Genomic DNA, 16,669 nt, shown 5'->3' with positions numbered 1-16,669 from the left:
TTCATGTTTGGATAAATATGAATGGATATGTGAAATAATAATTGATGCAATTATGCCTTATGTGAAATAATAATTGATGCAAAGGCAGAATATAGTGTACAACTTGAAGTGTGTGTGCTAGGTGCAATTAATTGAATGTTTTTTGGGTGTCTAATATTGCTTCATAATTTTAAAGATAATTTGGAAAAATATAAAATAAAAGGTGTTCCAGTTTTATTTAGTGGAATGGAGGAGTTTTGGGACAGAGAGGCAGCATACCTCTGATTATCTTTTTGCGGATTTCTGTTGAAGTTAATTCAGCAGTGGTTGGATGCACTGTGTCTAATTCTTCATAAATCAGCTGCTCATTATTGTGATATTGACGGTGGCTTTGCTTCCCCATTGTCTCTATTGAGAGTTATATTCTGCTTCAAAACAATTTGCTGTGAGCACCCTTATTTGTTTGGCACACTAGTCTTTGTTCTGGCTGCAAACTTTGATTTATAACTGGATATAATTGATGGCTGTGGGGTAGGTGGACTATAGCTATTGCTCCTCCTCTTTTAATCTAGGTTTGCCTAGAAATCCACTTCGTGGAGCATTCTCAAGGGAACCAGGCTGGGAAGTTTTCTGTATACCCAATGGGAACCCATTAATCATAGTGAAGAGTCTTACTGGCTGCATCCATGTTTGTGAAAGAAAGACCAAAAGCGGACCACCTCAAAATGACTTCGCAGGAGAATAGATGTTAGAGCAATGTATTCATTGTGTTAACATAAAAAGAGTACTTTATGCATTGCTAATTGCATCACAAAATATTTAGAGACTGGACTGCACTCTTGTTAAAGATTTTGAGCTCAATAATATACTTCAGCAATATACAAGTTAGAGCCAAAAGGAAGGGGAAAATACTATTTTAAACTAAAAAGAAGAAACAAACCAATCACCACTTTTGAACGGGAGAAAGCCACTACCTAATGAGATACAGAAATAAGGTTCTGCTAATGGGGAAGATAGCAGATTTAAATTGAGAACATGCGTGGAATCATTTAGATATGCAAAGCCCCTTTAAATTAATAATGTGGTTAATGACCAATTGAAATAAATTCCATCAATTAGAGCAGAGGTTGGATGAATCAGTTCAGATCTGTTATAGTTGTGTGTGTTTTTTTAATTTTTAAAAAATTATTTCTCTATATTATACTTCTGGTCCCTGGCCTCACTTTATTCATAACCCTGGCTGTGATCCAGAAGCTGCACAATTAATGTACTTTGCACCTTTTGGCTTTTTAATACTGGTTCTACTTTACAAGCTACTTGAAACTTGAGATATTTCAAGAGTTATTTCTGAGGTAGCATAGAGGCTGCTGTGAAATAAGCCCAAGTCAAAAGTTTAGCTGCATGTGCACACATTCTTGGCACTACCTAAATAAACTCTTGTTACCTTCATTATTCCCATTGTACACTGAGGGCATGTTGAGGCTGAGGATGGCTGACATCCAGAGCAATGAACAAAGAGTGGAGTGAGCAAATTTGCACTGGCATGAGAAGTTAGCTTAATGTTATGTTAATAATTTGTAGAATGGTGCTGTTGCGCTGTGGCGTTTTATGTTATTAAAACAAATGAGGTGTTCCATGGTTGTGCAACTGTGCAAAAGCATGCTTGTGGTAGCACAGCACTGGTCTGGAAGAACCAGCTAGTGCTACAGTTTTGTGCTAACATAGCCTCCCACGAGCGGTTTGTTGCTCTGGATGTCAGCCAATGATTTTGCCAGAGTTACTCATTAGGTTTTTCGATGAGCAAATATTTGGAGCATTGAGCAAAATTCAGCAACAAGTCTACTGTGATATGCATTCATGCTGTTCACGCTATATCTTAGCTCTCATTTCTATACTCATCTTGGAAGTCAGCATGAAGTGTTTTTCATCAATGGTGAGTATTCTTCAGGATGCACCCTTCCACAAGGTGATATCAAAGAAGCACCATGTCTCAGAGGTCTTGAAAGCAAAGCTATTCAGGACACAGTAAATCTTAGGCAAATGTCATATTGCAATTAGTTTGGCTTGTCACAAATGAATATGAGAAATGAATATGAGCCTTTATTTGGTTGCCATCAAACCAACAAATTATTGCTGATTAAGCAACAAGAAGTTTGGCAACTCACTTTAACCCTACAAAATAGATTTTTTTAACAAATTCTATTTTGCACAGAGCTTTTAAGTGGGCTTAACTCAGCTAACACTCTTTCTTATAATTGTACTGCCGTTTCTGCCTAGCACGTCAGTATAAAGTGAGAATTTATCTGCACTTGCTTCCATTATGGCTTCAATTCTAAGTAATAGCATACTTTTGTGACATTGCAAAAGCCGTGCTTTACCTTAAGTACTTTTTTTCTAGTCCTGCTGATCAGGGTCCAGCTGTTAGTCTCTTGTATTTAAAGTGAACGTGTATGTGATACTTCATTGTAAAATGTTACCCAGCAGGGAGAAGTGAAGAAAGTAAATAGTCATAGATAGATAGTCACTGGCAGTCTGATTTTTGCCCCATATAAATAACTATGAACCATGGGAACATAAAAACGGCTGTTCTGTTTACTAAACAGCCATATCTTTAGAAGCTAAATTTAGGAACAAGAAAAAGAGCTATAGTTTATTTTCTCATGAACCTCTACGCAGAAGCATATTGAAGATGTTAGTTTTCAAATGAATTTATTTTATTTCATGCAAATTTATTTACAGTAGCTCAGTACTTGAAAGATTAATCCATGAGAATTTCACTTAGGGGATAGGGCCATAACTCAGTGGTAGAGCATCTGCTTAACATACCATAACCATACCATAACCCCTGCTAACTGAGCAAAGAGGCACCTTTTAAAGTGGTGATTCTCTAAGATTTAGCCAGGGGATAACAACTGGCCCTATCCAGTCCCAGCACAGCATCCTTCTCGTGGCTGTTGCTGGTGTCTGCCTTATGTTTCTTTCTAGATTGTGAGCCCTTTATTAATGTATTTGTACTTTTCTATGGAAACCACTTTGAGAATTTTGTTGAAGAGCGGTATATAAATTTCAGTAGTAGTAATAGTAGCATACGGCTTTAATCCCCGGCATCTCCAGGTAGGACTGAGAAAAGTTCCTACCTGAACTGCTGGAGAGCTGCTGCTTGCTAGATGGACCAATGATCTGACTCAGTAGACGGCAGCTTCCTATATTCCACTTTTCTGTACTTGTAGTAGGTCCTCCATTTCACCAAATGTCACTGCAAGAACACCTTCTTCAGTCTGGTTTGACACCTGGTGGAGAGCGCTGTGATTCCCATTTATGTTGCAGAGAAAGAAATGGCAACCATGAGGTGCAGGTTTTCTGTAGGCAAGGCCTTCAGGACTAGGGCAAATTGAAAGAAACGGGTAGAAAGAAACAAGATATCTAGAGCAGGGATCTCTATTCCACTGTTTTTGATTTGCAAGACAAATTGAATCCTTTCTTCTCCCAAGAAGTCAGCTCAGGGAACCTTAGCACATTGGTCCTGTCTTGTGCTTACATTTATAGCTGAAAAAGCATCACTGAATAGAATTACGGCAAACAGTAATTAAAATTTATAGAGGTAGCCTGATCGATTGCACAAAATACAAACACATGCCCAGGAGCAGCCTATGAATACCTACTCCCACACATTAAAAATCCTTTTCATTCATTGGAGAGGAATGCAAACATAAATGACTCAAGAGCATAATTTCTACATTGATAGTTGTATGGATCATCTCTAAGGAAAATCACATCTCATAATGGCAAGGAATATATGCCCTCCCCCTTTTTTGCGCCTCAGTACCAATAGAAGCATTTTTAAAAACCGGTTTTTCATGTTATCTCGTTGCTTGACTGGATAGTTTTAGAAAGGTATGTTTCCATATCCTCTGTTGCCTTATATCAAGTCAGAGCATTGGTCCATCAGGCTCAGTATTGTCTACACTGACTAGCAGCAGATCTCCAAGGCTTCAGGTTTCAGGCCTCCTGGAAGTCTTTCTATCTGGTGATGCTATCGGGGATTGAACCTGGGACATTCTGCATGCAAAGCAGATGTTCTACCACAGCCCCAGCCCCCAAATTAGGAGGGATGACTATGAAGCAGCTGCACAAGTATAGATTGTAGGGGTCTAGAAAGGTGTCGAGGAGTTCTCCCCCCGCCGCCCCACAACTGATATTCCCAATCTCTGACTTGTCCCCATGGAATTCTTTACTTTTAGAACCTTCCCCATAAAGATTGATTAGTTCTTCCACTTTCAAAGTCATTTTAGCCTTCCGATATGTCTAAATCATGTGATTTATAGACGTTTTAAAACATTCTTATCTTGACTGTGTGTGGTTTTTTTGCATTGTGAAAGTGCTTGCTATAAGTAGTCCTAATGAAAAATATGGAACAGATAAGCAGTCTCAGACTTACGCCATGTTTTAGAATTAGAACCACCATAAGTGCTTTCCCCAGTAAGAGGAGTCCTAGAGTCTGGAAGAAAGGAATATTGCTAACTCTTGCATAGTGTTCCTGTTCTTTGTATAAGCTAAATGTGTAACTGTTTTTGGAACACTTAAATATAGTGGCTCTAGACAGCTTCCAATGACCTCAGGGACCTCTGTGCAGTGTTCCCTGTAATAGGCATCCCCCAGTTGTTGGCTACAACTGCCATAATCCCCTGCAAAAGACTATTGCTGCTGGGGATGCTGAGCGTTGTAGTCAACATCGGGAGATCCCTGTTAGAGGGAACACTGCCTCAGTGTAAACAGAATTCACGTTCCTATGCCTATTTCCCAACATTAAGTGAGTCCAAAATAATTCCATGTAAAGATTGGGTTCCTCCAATGAAGTTCCTGATTACAGTCTGGTAAGTTAATTTGCAAATGCACAAGTGATACTGCATGGTTTAATGCACCATTTCCTTTTCAGAGTGAATTTGAAAAAAACAGTTCAGCAGAAGAGAGCATGTGTAGATCTGGCAGGCAATCCAGTATCTACAGTATCTGGATTTTATCCAGGAAGTAATATTTGATATATCTTTGTCCATAAAAAGAGCATGAAATAAACAGCATTTTGTCTCCATAATTCATTCCCTTGGTCAAATGCTAATTTGAACCAATACTGCTGAATAGCACATTATTCTTTCCACAAAGCATATTCTAGATAAATTATGTTACATGTTTGTCCTCTTGTAAAATATGAAGTTCCTTGGATAAATTCCAGGACAGCTGAGCTGCATTAAGAGTCATACTAAACAGGGTAGCTTCGAATGTAATTATTTAATTGGGAAATAGATTTCTCTCTCACCATACAATAGTGGCAATAGAAGCCGTTTGATAGCAGGGGTTGTATTAAATGTTTCATCAGTTGCACCTGTTTAGGGATCTTTATGGAACAACAAGTTAGTCTCCTGGGCAAGCCCTTGTCAACAGCAATAAAGAGACCCACACAAGTGAGTGAGATGTATTTTTGCAGGATTTGCAGTGAGACTAAGGCTTTCTGCATTACCTGGGTGCTTTCTGTAGCTGCTTTCTATTTGGTTTAAGAGCAGTGGCTACTGGTGATAAATATGTTGAGCGTTTTTTGTCCAAAGGATTTGTATAATAATCTTGCCACAGAGGATTTACAAGCAGCTTTCCTTTTCATGGAAACAGGTGAGTATCCGATGAAAACAGATGCTGCGAGAATGGCATACCTTTTATTTTACAGTAAATATTCTGCAGCTCTTAACTCATAATCAAGTAGTACCGCCTAGTTTAATTCAAGATGCAGTCTCTGCTGTAGTGTAGAGAAAATATAACGCTTAGAGATTGCAAAATTGACTTGACTTTATTTAGCTCACTATTTCTGTTCCCTGTGTACCCAGTTGGAATCAGTGCATGCCTTTAATTCCTTTTGAGGAGCTTTTCTTAACTAGTGTATATGCTGCATTTTGGAAAAGGCTAGGTATTATGACAACGTAGGATAATATTACACTAAGGTGTTCTCTTGGAAGCATGATTTTTATTAGCTGAGCTATTATTATTTGATATTATGTTTGGTTTAAGTCCTCTGTTTTTAAAAAAATGTTTTTTTCCCTGTAATTTATTTAAAATACATTGATCACATCCAAAGGTTATTTCCCACAGCTTGCATGTAAGCATGAAATTAATGTTGATTTAAAACAAACTTATTTTGAATATTTTGGGGCAGTTTTATGTGCTTTTAGTTTAGTGAAATTGTTGCCTTTGGAGGACATAGAAGTTTTTAAAAATGTGGACATTTAACTTATGGAATCCATTGCTTCAGGATGTTGTGATGGCTACTGGCTTAGATGGCTTTAAAGGGGGTTGGGCAAATCCATGAAGGACAGGTCTATCCTAGGCAGTTACATGGAATCTTGATGGTCAAAGGCAATGTACCTCTGAATCCTAGCTGGGGGTGGGGGGCATAGAGCCATAGCTCATGCCATAGCTCAGTGGATAGTTCTATTGCTCAGTAGATCACATGCTTTGCATGTAGAAGGTCTCAGGTTCCACCTACAGGTGAAACTCGGAAAATTAGAATATCGTGCAAAAGTCCATTAATTGCAGTAATGCAAATTAAAAGGTGAAACTGATATATGAGACAGACGCATTACATGCAAAGCGAGATAAGTCAAGCCTTAATTTGTTATAATTGTGATGATCATGGCGTACAGCTCATGAAAACCCCAAATCCACAATCTCAGAAAATTAGAATATTACATGCAACCAAGAAGACAAGGATTGAAGAATAGAACAATATCGGACCTCTGAAAAGTATAAGCATGCATATGTATTCAGTACTTGGTTTGGGCCCCTTTTGCAGCAATTACTACCTCAATGCGGCGTGGCATGGATGCTATCAGCCTGTGGCACTGCTGAGGTATTATGGAAGACCAGGATGCTTCATTAGCGGCCTTCAGCTCTTCTGCATTGTTTGGTCTCATGTCTCTCATCCTTCTCTTGGCAATGCCCCATAGATTCTCTATGGGGTCAGGTCAGGCGAGTTTGCTGGCCAGTCAAGCACAGTACACTGTATACTTTTCAGAGGTCCGATATTGTTCTATTCTTCAATCCTTGTCTTCTTGGTTGCATGTAATATTCTAATTTTCTGGGATTGTGGATTTGGGGTTTTCATGAGCTGTACGCCATGATCATCACAATTATAACCATTTAAGGCTTGACTTATCTCGCTTTGCATGTAATGCGTCTGTCTCATATATCAGTTTCACCTTTTAATTTGCATTACTGAAATTAATGGACTTTTGCACGATATTCTAATTTTCCGAGTTTCACCTGTATATTATCTCCAGGTAGGACTGGGAAAGACTCTGTCTGAAATCTTGGGAGTCAGAATAGTAATATTGACCTAAATGGACCAACAGTCCAAGGCCACTTCCAATGTTCCTGGGCCTGTCTTCTGGGATTTCCCAGAAATCCTTTGCCTGTCACTGTTAAAACAGGATGCTGGACTAACTGGACCCTTAATCTGACCTGGCAATGTTCTTAATGCGGGTTTTAAAAAAACCTAACATAGGATAAATTGAGCTTACAACAGAAAAGTATCAGCTGCCTTCCATTCTCAAGAGTTACTCCATAGGACTACTTAATTTCAGTAAGACTTCCAATCGATTAATTTAGTCAGAATGTCAGACAGTGTTTTTTGTAATTGCTCAGAAGCATTTGAAAAATTTCTAAACTTAAATAAGAACTCAGAACTAAATAGATTAAAATTAAAAATGTATGTGAGAAAGTAACCATTTTTATTTCTGATTTTGAATTAGAAAGTTTTTGAATTTTTTGAAACAAATCTTATCTAAAGTCAGTTCAGTTCAGTAGATAAAATATTTGGACTTGAACCATGTAAGTCTGGGTTGAAAACCCTGTTCTGTCCTGGAATCACTAGTGGTGTCAGAGGCAGCCCATGAGGCGAACTGAGGCAATCGCTTCAGGCACACTTTTATGGAACCTTTTTGGGGGTGTGCTACACCTGCAGTCCCTGCCTCCTGGTGCCAAAAGCAACCACTACCCTATGCCATTGCTGCTCCATGGAATTGTAAGTAAAGGAAGAAAGGAGTGTTGTTTTGGTGGTAGGGATTGGCAAAAGTGGTGCTTGGGGATGAAGGAACTGGCATTTGGCTTTGTAGAAGATTCATCAGGAAAAGCGCAGTTAATTTCTGTTCGAGATGAATGAAAGAGAACTCATCTACCACAGTACAGATATTTAAGAGCTGTGTAAATGTCTGTCTTGTCAGAAATAACATGGTTGAAGATGAATTGGTGGGTTAGTGAAGGGCAAATATTTTCTTATTGAATTATCAATGCTGCATTGGTGGGTGGATGAATATGAATTTAGTGTATGTTGTTCACCACTCACACATATAAGATAAGCATTTCTCTCTTTTCCTGTTATCATTGTTGGATAGCCCAAGGGCCTTAATACTGTTGTCATGGACAGAACATTGTCTGGTGAAGATTGGTGGACCCAAAATACCTCTGCAGGGGTGGTGACCAGTTAGGATAGTCTGCCCTCAGAGACCAATGGATCCTAATGGATTCCTGATGGCTCTGGGGGATTTTCCTGCAGTGAGAGTGGACAATCCTGTTGATGCCTGGTCTCCCTCTGGTATGAGAAAATGGGTCGGGCAATTGATACAGTCGGACCTAGGCATCTTCTCCCGACCTGCTGAGCCCAAGCAACTCCCTGGTATACAAGTGAGTTCTGGACAATGAAGCAGACTGGTATATAGCTTGACTGTTTTTGGCGGAAAACTCAGAATGAATGTGACTGAATACAGGCTAGAGCTCATATTATGGCCTATTCTGTGGCGGTGAATAAAAATCCTACTTTCCCTCCATCATTGCCTCTGCTCAATGTCACCCAGCTGAGCTTTTTCAAGTGGTTTGGGGCCTCTTTGGTGAGGGCCCCAAAGACCATCAAATAGACGGTTTCGGCAGCCCACTGTGACCATTCTGCATTACGTTTTGCTGATAAAATCACTCATATCCATTCTGACTTGGATGCTAAGGTTTTGGTGGCACCAGAACTGGATGTTGCCAATTCACCATCTGGTCTTGTTATATTGGATGGTTTTCAGACTGTGTTGCCTGAGGAGGTGGGCAGGCTGCTTGGAAGGCTGAGTCCTACCATGTGCATGCTCAACCCTTGCCATTCATTGTTGGTAAAAGCTGCTAGGGAGAGACTGGGTCCAAGGGTGGCAAATGCCTCTTAAACAGTGGGTGGTGCCCTGTCAGAAGGAGGCAGTCGTTAGGCCCCTCCTAAATAAAAGTCCTCATTGGATCCAGATTATTTAAATAATATTTGACCAGTTTTGAACATCCCCTTCTTGGGCAAGGTGTTGGAGAGCGTTGTGGCGTCTCAGCACAGGCAGCCCTGGATTAATCTGACTACTTAGATCTTTTACAGTCTGGCTTCCAAGCTGGATATGGGACAGAAACTGCCTTGGTCACCTTGGTGGATGACCTACACTGGGCGATAGGCAGAGGGAGTGCGACTCTGTTGATTCTCCTGGACCTCTCAATGGCTTTCGATATCATTGGACATGGTATCCTTTTGGGTCATCTCTCTGGGTTGGTACGGTTACACGGTGGCTCCGGCCCTATCTGGAGGGTCGTACTCAGAAGGTGGTGCTGGGCGATGCCTGCTCCACCCCTTGACCTGTGGCCTATGAGGTGCCACCGGGATCTATTCAGTACCCTATGTTGTTTAACACCTACATTAAACAACTGGAAGAGACAATCTTTGGGTGTGGGCTGGGGTGCCATCAATATTCTGATGACACCCACCTCTACCTATCTTTTAAATCAGCAGACACCAAGGAGGCAGTGGATGCTCTGAACTAGGGTTTGGAGGCTGTTCTGGACTGGATGGGGGCAAACAAGCTGAAACTTATTCCAGATAAGATAGAAGTGCTCTGGGTAGGTAAAACTGATCATCCGAGTAGTGAGATAAATCTGGTCTTGCATGGGGTCATGCTCCCTCTGAAAGACAAAGTCTGCAGTTTATGGGTGTTCCTGGACCCAACACTGTCCTTGGAAGCACAGGTGGTAGCGGTGTGCAGTGGTGCTTTTTACCTGCCATGGCTGGTACACCAGCTATGACCCTACTTGGAGAAGTTGGACCTGATCTCAGTCATTCATACTTTGGTAACATCCAGGTTGAACTACTACAATACACTCTACATGGGATTACCCTTGAAAACAATTCAGAAGCTTCAACTGGTCTAGAACGCTGCTGCAAGGATGCTTGTGGGCGCAAGTTGCTTCATGAGTGACACACCCATCCTGCGGCAGCTGCATTGGTTACTGGTCAACTTCTGGACTAGATTCAAGGTGCTGGTCTTGACCTTTAAAGCTCTACATGGCTTGGGGCCGGATTATCTGTTGGACCACATTTGCCTGTATGAACCTGCCAGGGCCCTCCACTCATCATCTCACGAGCTACTCATGGCCCTGCCATTAACAGAGATTTGGTTGGCGGGGACCAGAGACAGGGCCTTTTCAGTTGTGGCCCCTTAGCTTTGGAACGCCTTACCTGAAGAGCTCTGCCATGCTCCCTCCCTCAATTTAAAACAAACAAACAATTAAAACACATTTTTAAAAAGACATTTTAAAATGTTTTATCTGCTGCTTATATCTGTTAGGTTCTTTAGTTTTCATAGTTCTTAGTTTTTAGCTTTTAAAATAACTTTTAATTTGAAAGTTTTTAATAAATAATTTTAAATGTGGTTTTAGCCTGGTATTTTAACTTAACTTGTTTAACTTTATTAGTCTTATTTTGTATTGTATCTGTTTTATTAATGATGTGAGCCGCCCCGAGCAGTAGTGTACTGGAGGGGCAGGGTATAAATATTTTAAATAAATAAAGTTTGGAGTCACACCTTTGAACAGTTCCTCCACTGTATTTGGTGCAAACATATTGAAGCATGTCTACTTCTCTTTTCTCCGCCATTTTTTTCTCTTCAGGGAGCATATTTATTGGGACCACCATAAAATTATTCTCTACAATCTGTTCATGTGTAAAAACATTTCTTCATCTTCTCTCAGGGACTTGCAAGAGTAGAAATTGTTGCCTCATAGAGGCATCTCCTTGGAAATATCGTGGTTCTGGGAACCTTGCACTGTTTCTCATTTATTTGCATTTATGCATTTCTGGTTTGTCCCTTTGCTACTCTATCCTTACCTGTTCTCTCTCTTCTGTTTTCTGTGGTAATTTCCCCTATTTCCTTAAAAAACAAACAAACCTTTTTTATTTCAGTCCTTCCCAATCTCTCCCTCCTCCCCATTCTCACTTATATGGCTTTGCAACAGGGAAGGACCGAAAGTATTAGTGTTTAGGGCAAAAAGAGCAAGGGCACTCTTCCTTCCCAAACTTAAGATGCCAGTGATGCAGGCCTCTGCACCATTAACTTCAAAACTTCCCAAGGTGAAGGTTTCCATGCCTGAGGGCTTATAAAAGCTCTTAAACAGGAAAGGAACCGGCCCGCTATCAGTGAGACCAATACTATAGCCCAGTGGCTCCCAAACTGGGAGCCTCCAGGCGTTGCTGAACTTCAGCTCCTGTCATCCCCAGCCATAATAAATTGTAGCTGTGGCTGATGGGAGTTGTAGTTCAGCAGCATCTGAAGGCTCCCTGTTTGAGAATCACTGCTAAAGCCAATAAATTGTATAACCTATTTGATGAGGTTTGGGACTTCATTGGAGTTCCTCTCCCCGATGTGCCTGTTGTAGCCTTTCTCAGTGGAGTGGTGTCCAGAAGTATGGGGAGTCTACTCTTGAAGAACCTACAGATAAACGGGCTGAGGAGCTATATGAAGGGCACACGAGGCAGAGTCCATGGGCATTAGGGCAGATACCATGGCCTCTCTGGTGTCTAGAGCATCTGTCTTATGGATTGACAAACTACTGAATGATCCTCCCACGGACCCTGCATGTCTGAGGTGGAAACTACTGAGGCTACAGAAAGCGACAGCCTTCATGGCTGATGCTACACTAGGCAGTGTTAGGTTTTCTGCCAGGGTTATAAGTGCCAACGTTATAGCCAGGAGGAACATCTGGCCGAAACACTGCCACGCAGATAACCTTACCTCCGTGCCTAACTTGTTTTCCCAGCTGTACTCCATAGTCTTCACTGTCCCCCAGAAAGAAGACTTCCTTCGGACGGTGCTGGATCTGAAGTTTGTAAATCAATTAATAGTGAAAAGGAAATTTTGGATGGAAATCTTACGATCCATTGTAGAGGCACTTCAGATTCAGGATTATTTGGTATCCATAGACCTGAAGGAGGCATATCTGTACATACCTATACACCCCAACAGCTGACACCTTCTATGGTTTTTATACCAAAATCATCATTTCCAATGCAGAGCGCTGCCTTTAAGCCTATCTTCGGTGCCCAGAGTATTTACCAAGGTCTTGGTACCTCTGGTGGCTCACCTCTGCCTGCAGGGAATTCACTTGTACTTCTAACTGGGTGATCTTTGATCCACGGAAAGTCCTTCATGGCAGCCAGACAAGCACTAACAAGGACTCTATCATGCCTCGAAGCACATGGGTTTCTTGTCAGTCAGGAGAAGAGTCACTTTCTACTGTCCTAGCAGATTGCTCACACCTGGGGGATGGTCATAAACACCACTGAGGACCGGCTGTTTCAGCCTCAGGACCGCATGAGGGTACTAATGGGATTGGCTCAAGAAGTCTCAGAGCCAATCAATGGCTCGTCTACTGGGGCTTATGGTCCCACCTGTAGATTTGGTTCTGTGGGCCAGCTTCCACCTCAGGCCACTGCAGTGGGGGCCCTACTGCCACATCAGATGGACATTACTTGCAAGTGTCAGTTGTCTATCACCATCAAAGCGTCTCTAAAATACTCCTTCAGTTGCTGTATTCTTCCAGAGAACTTGTCCAGGGGCAAACTGTTCATAGAGCCAAACTGCATCAGGGTGACCATGTACGTGAGCCTATATGGTTGAGGGGCCCATTGTCTCTTGTTCCACACTCAGGGCTGGTGGGTGCCAGTCAAACAACACCACAGTATAAATTGCCTTGAACTGAGGGCTGTGGACCTGGCCCTGCTTGATTTTCAGGACATTGGGATTCAAACATATGATTCACATGGATAACATGATCACAAAGGCCTACGTAAATAAGCAGGGAGGGATGGGATCCAGGTCTCTTCAGAGCTTCAAGCTTCAGAGCTCTTCCAGTGTGTAGAATTAAACTTGAAATTGATCGTGGCTCACCACGTTAGAGGGACTATGAACAAACAGGTGGATTGGTTGAGTCACCAGGCAGTTCATCTGGTGGAATGGAGCCTTCATCCAGAAGTACTCTGTTGGATAATGCAGAGTCTGGGGCAACTACAGGTAGACCTGTTCGCCTCACCCATCAATCTGAAACTGCCGAGATTCTTTTCTCGTTTTCGAGAGAAGGGGGTGGAGGCGGTGGATTCTCTGTCCACACATTGGCCACCTTAGCCTATCTACACCTTTTCTCTGGTAACATTCCTAGCCAGATGCCTCAGGAATTGAGGGCGGCGAGGGCAGAGATTATCTTGATTGCTCCTTTTTGACACATGAGGCCTTGGTTCTAGGATGTCATGATCATGACTGTGGAAGGTCCACTGTTCTTCCCACAGAGGGTGGACCTTCTGTCTCAAGGTCCAATATTTTGCCTGGACCCGGTGTGCTTAAAATTGACTGCTTGGAGGCTGAAAGGGATGGCTTGAGCCATCAAGGTCTGTCTCTTGAAGTCATCAACACCATCCTGGTTTCTCATAAACCCTCCACTAACCATATCTACCAATTCGTGCAGAAGACTTTTCTCAGATGGGCGTCTCGCCACTCCTTGAAAATACATGAATGTAAACTGATGGAGCTTCTGGTGTTTCTCCAGGAAGGTCTCTCCATGAGGTTAAAGGCCGACACCTTACGGTGGCAAGCCTTCTGGTTGTCTCAGATGTTGTTTCCTCAGGAACAAGGGAAGACATTTAGGCACCCCTCACTGCAAAAATGTGTAAGGGGCATCACCCATCTTTCGCCATCAGAGTGCTACTGCTTTCCCACATGGGATTTGCACTGTGCTCAGGGTGCTTCACTGTGCTCAGTCACCACTTGAACCTCTGCACAAGGCATCTCTGAGGATCCTTTCTTATGAAGTTGCTTTCTTTGTTTCTATTACATCAGCCATATGTGTTTTGGAGCTACAAGCCACTCCATTAAGGATCATTTGTACATGTTTTCCAAGGACTCAGTCAGACTTATTCCTGATCCATCATTCATTCCGAAGGTGAATTCCACTTTCCATAGGTCAGAGGATATATATTTGCCCTCATTTTGCCCTTGACCTAGACATCCGAAGAAACAACAGTGGTACAAGCTAGAATTTTGGAGAGCACCATGTATCTATCTCACATGTTCTGCCACTTTCCACAAGTCTGACACTCTGTTCATCTCATTTTAGCCATCTACTATGGGTCAGAGAGTGTCTGCCACCACTATAGGCTGCTGGGTCAAGCCATGTATCTTTTTAGCATATGAACTCCAATGTTTGCCACCACCTTCCAGGGTCACGGCACACTCCATGAGATCGGCAGCTACTTCAGCAGCTTTTTCTACCAGCACACCTCTGGATAAGATTTGCAGGGTGGCCATGTGGAAGTATCCATCCAAATTCTCGAAGCACTATAAGTTGGATGTTGCTGCATCAACTAGGGTGGCATTCAGTTGCAGGGTACTTCAGCAGGTGCTTCTCTAGCAGTAGTCCTAGGAAAATCTGTTCCCACCAGGGTTGTGTGCTGTGGTATTTACCCACAATGGGTTACCTTCTATACCAGCAGAGAAAGGAACGTTGGTATTCATCATGAAGCTTTCTTCTTGCTGGTGTAACGGAGGTCACCTATGCCCTCCTGTGGTATTTTCCAGGTCTACTGCTGGTCTGTCACCTGGGCTGCACTTAGAGGTCCAGCTCTGCTCTGCCCTGTTGTTTTCTGATTATGTCTTCATTTGATGTTAGATATTCTATCTATACTGCTGTCTTTTGCTTTCAGCTTTTCAATGGAACTGAAGAGAACTGCCCGCAGGGAGTCTATGAAAAGTTCTCCTCATTTACATAATCCTGCCTTCTGGAGCATGTGGGTGGGGATAACCCACAATGGGTGACCTTCATTACACCAGCAAGAAGAAACTTTCACAGTGAGTACCAACCTTGGTTTTAGCAGAGCCCTTTCCTAATCCTGCTGGAAAAGGCTAACTCATTCTGCATTCACATCATTGCTTTGAATACTGCTTTGAATAATTTATATAAAAAGATAATAATTGTAAAATTCTTTGTACACTGTAGGGATGTGCAGAACTAGTTCTATTTGAACCTGGTTTGAATAGAACCAATTCAATTTAAACCCGATTCAAGTAGAACCGGACTACTTTGGACCCACCAAAAGGGGTGCTGGATGGAGTTTTAGCCAAACTGGCCCCAGTTCTAATGGAACCAGTTTGGAACCAGTTCAGAGGTTTGAGGGGCATGATTGTAACAGGAAATCCAGTGAGGATTCCCCTTTACAAGCAAAGGAGGGAACCCTGCCTTCCTTTAAAATCTTCCTAATGGGGGGCAGTGAGAGGATACTGCCACGATGGCATGGCTCCTCAGAACTCTAGATTGGGTCCAGCACCCCAGCGCAGCCTGGTTCTGGTCATTTGTGTGACCTCGCCGCATGCATGAGCTCCACGCACGCAAATAGCCTCTATGCATTCACAGAGGCCAGAACCGGGCCACGTTGGACTGCCAGACCCGGTCTGGAGTTTGGAGCTGCGCTGCTGAGGTGGCTTCTTCTCCCCCCCCCCGCCCGCATTAGGATTACTTTGAAGATAAGCAGGGTTTCCACTTTGCTTGTACAAGCATGCCCCTCAAGCCAAATTGAACCGGTTCTGAACCAGTTCAACCCTCAGACTGGACCAGGGGCCGATTCGACTTGTGGTAGAATCGGCCACAAGTTCGTGGTCTAGTGGTCCAGTTCAAATTTGGCTCAAATTCGAACTGAACTGCCAGAATCTGTTCCCTGCAAACCCTAGTACACTGAACCACACTATGAAAATGAGAAATAATAAGTTTAAATACCAGTTAAATAATAGTGCGGCATGATCCTTAGTACTTCCAAGCAATACATTCCAATTTCTCTTCATACAATTGGGGACATTGTATTCAATGTTATACAAGGTCTTTTTGTGTTTGTTGAGCTTTCTAATCAGGGCATTAGATAGATACTAAAGCAGTGCAGTTAAGATATCACACCTTGTAGCTTTGTCTTAGTTTCATATACAGCTGCTTTGGTACAACCTGTGCCCACTTCTGTGATTCAGTAAATCACTGATAATAAACAACAATTTGTTAATTTTATGGCATTAAAAAAATAACACAATGGTGTTTGTGGCTGTGGCATTTTCCATGATAATGAGCCTTCTGTTCTGTTTATTATTATAGAATTCTATTTTACTATTACTGTTACTATTCTTGATAGAGGAGAAGGCTCACAGTTTCTATTTCACAGAATATCCCTGTGGAGACTCTGTGCTGTGTGGGTCTCATTTTTTTTACAGCTAATAAGTTCCTAAATGTGCATTCTGGCTTTTTGGGAGACATATTGTAAAAATATACCAGCCAAATG

The 16,669-nt window shown here is 42.2% G+C and overlaps 1 protein-coding gene across 7 annotated transcripts in view; it reads left to right on the top strand.

Moving 5' to 3' along the window:
* The window catches only part of RARB (retinoic acid receptor beta), a 490,600-nt gene that overhangs the window by 129,057 nt on the left and 344,874 nt on the right, over window positions 1-16,669 (top strand). Inside the window, exon 1 of one of the 7 annotated variants that reach the window (XM_053263910.1) lies at window positions 15,097-15,200. The exons of the other annotated variants lie outside the window; for them this stretch is intronic. The gene's annotated coding sequence lies outside the window, so the exon portion shown is untranslated. Of the gene's footprint in view, window positions 1-15,096; window positions 15,201-16,669 lie in introns of those variants that run through there. 7 annotated transcript variants of the gene reach the window in all.

The sequence above is a fragment of the Hemicordylus capensis genome, chromosome 6 (assembly GCF_027244095.1).
Source record: "Hemicordylus capensis ecotype Gifberg chromosome 6, rHemCap1.1.pri, whole genome shotgun sequence".
Lineage (NCBI taxonomy): Eukaryota > Metazoa > Chordata > Lepidosauria > Squamata > Cordylidae > Hemicordylus > Hemicordylus capensis.
The sequence above is the reverse complement of the archived record's forward strand: the minus strand, read 5'-3'. Positions and strand labels throughout refer to the sequence as shown.